This window comes from Staurois parvus, unplaced genomic scaffold, assembly GCF_062004578.1.
Source record: "Staurois parvus isolate SC_StPar_1 unplaced genomic scaffold, SC_StPar_1.0 ptg000011l, whole genome shotgun sequence".
In the NCBI taxonomy this organism is placed as follows: domain Eukaryota; kingdom Metazoa; phylum Chordata; class Amphibia; order Anura; family Ranidae; genus Staurois; species Staurois parvus.
Genome location: NW_028317807.1, coordinates 20,446,767 through 20,451,129, shown reverse-complemented (window position 1 = coordinate 20,451,129; position 4,363 = coordinate 20,446,767). Strand labels below are relative to the sequence as shown.

The 4,363-nt window shown below is 43.7% G+C and overlaps 1 pseudogene; it reads left to right on the top strand.

Moving 5' to 3' along the window:
- The first annotated feature begins 2,141 nt into the window (after nucleotides 1-2,141).
- LOC149473830 (U2 spliceosomal RNA) lies at nucleotides 2,142-2,257 on the top strand (annotated as a pseudogene).
- Nucleotides 2,258-4,363: the final 2,106 nt, after the last annotated feature.

The following is a 4,363-nucleotide window of genomic DNA, read 5'->3' as shown; positions in this document are numbered from 1 at the left end:
GAAATCTTATTGGCTTTCTTTGATAGTTTTTCTATAAGAGGAAGATATTTTGTATCAGCTAATTGAGAGGTGTCCGCTGTCAGTTTTAGGCCGAGATAAGGAATTCCCTCATCACTCCATTGATAAGGGTAATTGACTTGTAGTTTAGCTCTATGCACTAGATTTAGGCCTAAGTCCAAGTTAAGTGACTTAGCATAGTTCACATTATAATATGAAAGTTGACTAGACAGCATGTTTGAGGTGTATACCTGTGTAGAGAGAGATGAATATAGAGCAAGAATAGCTGAGAGGGTAGGGCCAGCAAATCCAAATTTTCTAAGGGTAAGATGAATATATCCTCAAATAATTTTATTGAATGCCTTCTCTGTGTCAGGGTCCTGTCCACGGCAGAAGTTCTGGAAGATCTGGCATTTCTGCCAGTACTCTGCATGGCCGTAGATGGACACATCAGCCTCAGTTTGGTGCCAGATGGCCTTTATAAGGAGGCTCATAACTTCCTCAAGTTGTTGGATGATCTCTAGCTCCCCATGCCCTGTTCCTGTGACTTTGACCCGTGATTTCCTGTTACCAACTCGGCTTACTATTGGACCTGTCTACTCTGCCTTACCCCTGATCTGACCTCGGCCTGGCTTATGGATACTCTCTCTCTTGCTCCCCTGTGTATGACCTCGGCTATCCCATCTGACTACGTCTGCTCTGATTCCCATCTGGTACCTGACTATAGCTTGAACAGACTACCCAGTAAACTAAACATCTAAACCCCGGAAGGGCTTGCATACCACACACAGGCACCTCCTGTCTGCAGACCTATCTCCGTGCACCAGCTGTGCTTCTGAGTGGACCATCAACCAGCACTCCTACAGGCGACCTGTGCAACTTTGGGCCTGACTCCCGCTGTCCCACTCTCAGGGGAGTCCAGAACTTAGCCGCAAGGGAAGCCCTCTCTCCATTGGCCTCCATCACCAGGTACGTGATACTCTGTATCCAATGAGAGAGCAGAGAAGGTATTCAATGAGAGAATGTTGATGATCCTACAGGTGGTGTCAGAGGCTTGTCTTCCTGATGTGAAGTCTTTGTGCTGTTGAATCGATCAATTGGCCTAAAATTGGCTGGTGTCATGGGGTCTTTCCCAGGTTTGGGCAGGGTAATTATGTATGCTTTCAGCATTACTGAAGGGAAGGATGTATTGGACATTGCTGAGAAAAAAGTTAGGGATTGGGTTGGAGATAAATGCGGAATAAATTGTTTATAGCAGTCATTAGGTAGACCATCTGGTCCTGGGGATTTACCTACTGGGAGTGATTTAATAGCCTTAGCTAATTCACCAGGTGTAATAGTAGCATTGAGAGAGGTCAATTGATTCAAAGAGAAGGAAGGCATATGGAGTGAGGATAAAAATTGCTTTATGTCTTTTTCCAAGGGTTGTGGAGTAGTAGGGTCTAGTTTAAGGTTAAATAATGAACAGTAATATTCAGCTAATGAATTTGCAGTGTCTTTTTGATTTACTATTTTGCTTTTGTTTGCAGGATTTATAAGATGGCTAATTGTTGTCCTATACTCTTGTAGTCTTGGGGACAAAAATTTAGCTTCCTTTATTGCCAGAAGAGTAGTGTTTACGTTTTAAGAGCTTAAAATGTTTATCTAGGTGTTCTGTGAACAGCAATTTGAGATTGGAGTGCAATTTAGAGAGCTTTTGAACTAAGACAAGAGACATAGAGGGGTTTATTTACTAAAGCTGGAGAGTCCAAAATCAGACTCCCTTCTGCATAGAAACCAATCAGCTTCCAGGTTTCATTGCCAAAGCTTCATTGAACAAGCTGAGGTTAGAAGCTGATTGGTTTCTATGCAGAAGGGAGTCTGATTTTGGACTCTCCAGCTTTAGTAAATAAACCCCAGAATGTCTGTTTTGGTTTTCTACACTTCTAATTTCAGTCAGGAAATGGTTATTTTGAAGTTTTTTTGTTTCTTAACTCTGGAAGCTAATTGTAGCAGAACACCTTGGATATATGCCTTATGGACACACCATAAGGTACATGGATCAGGGACAGAGGAGGTGTTTAAGGTGAAAAAATTCCTTTATGTATTTAGTTATGAAATATGCATGAGTGGTTGACTGTAGTATCTGAGAGTTAGCCCTTCTTCGGGCTTCTCGGCCTTTTGGCTAAGATCAAGTGTAGTATCTGTTCTTATCAGTGTCCAGTGGGGGTGCTCCCGGCCATTCTAGCTTTGCGGGGATGGCTGTTGTATAGTACCCTCACTGGTATGATGGGGGTCCGGAAGGCTAGTACCGGAGGGACAGAAACCAGGGAGCACCATGATTCGTTCTGGGGCCTTGGGAGTAATTCCTCTGGGAAAGCTGGAAAGACCCAGTACCTCCTGATTTGGACGGATCTACCTTGTTCTGGCCAGGGGCTGAGGAGGCAGAAAGTCCGCAAACTCAGTGCCCCCTGAGTAGACGCTCTCAGGGGTGCCACTAGTAACACCTGGGTGTGGGACCCCACAGTGTGAAGATGGCACATGGTCACTGTTTTTACACTCTTTTTGCACAGCGCCCTAAGGACCAGGCCTTTTGGCTAAGTCCAGGGCAATTTTTGCTACGGGCCTCAGGGCCTGGTCTGTGCACAATTTGGCACGGTACCACTTTTTTATTTTCTATTTATTTAATTTATTTCACCTCCCACGTTTGTCACTTTTTCTGTTACTTATGCGTGTGTTTTCACGGATGGAGGGTGTGGGTCCTCGAGCCTACCCTGAAGTCTAGGGGGAGGATGTGTGGCCTTTTGGTTCCTTCCTCCCCTGATCCCTAGGGGGCTTTTCTTTGGGAGAGCCCCCTGACCAAGTACTGGGTGTCTGGCTTCGGCTGGACACAAGGAACGGTGGTCCACCAGGCCTTTTGGCCAGGAGGACCAATTGGGAACCTTGTCCCCATCAGGAGCTTCGTGCCCCGGGGGATCAGGGTAAGTGGTCCAAGCCCCTTTAGGGGTAGGACACAGCACACCCCTAAGTGCACTTTTTCGTGTGGTGTTTTGCACTTGCACATTTTTTGTGAACACTTACGGGTTTTTACGTTATAGTTGCATGTTTGCGGACTTAAAAAAAAAAAAAAAATCTGAGAGTTAGCCCGCCATATATATGCAGGCCCAGGAGTATTCTCCTCTGTCACTGTTATTGACACTGGCGTGTGGTCAGACCAGGTTATGTTGTGTATGGCAGAGGAGGATACTGACTGTAACAAAAATTTATCAACAAGTATCATATCTATTCTCAATTGAGAGTTGTGTCTAAAATAATAAAAGGTGTAATCACACCCATTTGCATTCTGGAGCCTCCATATGTCATACATGTCCTCAATGTGAAGAAGAGGTTGCAGCACAGGTGATGGGCATTTAGAGGAAGATGAGGAGTCCAAAGTGTAGTCTTCAGTGATGTTAAAGTCTCCGCAAATGGCAAGGGATCCCTTTTTGATAGTGGTTATTTTGCTAAACTGTTTTTTTAAGAAACAGAAATTATGTGTATTTGGGGCGTAAATAATAATAGTGAAAAGTTTGTTATTAAGTTTGCATATTAAGATTTGGTATCTGCCTTCAGTGTCAGTGATAGAGTCATAGAGTGTAAATATGATAGTATTCTTTATGGCAATGAGCATGCTCTTACGTTTGCTAGGTGCTGAAGCAGTAAAGACATGTGGAAATTTCTTGTAGCAAAAGGTCACAAGAAATGTGAAAGTGAGTCTCCTGAATGTATAGAATATCACAGTCCAATTTGAGGGCTTATCTCCAGAGTGAAGCCGTTTCGCAGGATGATTTAGGCCATGGATGTAGTATAAAATGATTTGAAGTACCATATTGTGAGAGCTAGTGATGCAAACGATACCTTTGTTAAGTCTAAAAACCTTGTAGTTGAGGTTGGTTGTTGTTGCTTCTGACAGGAGCTAGGGAGGTAACGTGTTTGCTTTGGCAAGGATGTGTGGATGGCTTCATTAAACGACTGGAAAACTTTCTTAGACCTAAAGCCAAAGAAGAAGAGAAAAAAGAAAACAGGAACAAGACACGCAAGTGTCAGGCAGTAACTATGGCTTAAAAAAAGCAACTCCAACAGGAGTTTAGGAGCAGCAGAACTGCACATCTGAATAAGAGGGAACTTTGTGGTTCTAATTCTCCATATTACCAGTGGGAAACTTCTTGAGTTGGGATGAGGTATTCAGGAGACCCTTTTCTTTTGTTTCCGTTTGTTGGTCACCAACTGCCATTCACCATGGACAACCAGCTTTTGTGATGAAGAGCGGTTGGACATTTCTTGTGTTGGGAGAATATTCCAGGCTTAGAGCAGTTTTAATCCTTCCTCCAGTGAGGAAATCAAAGAG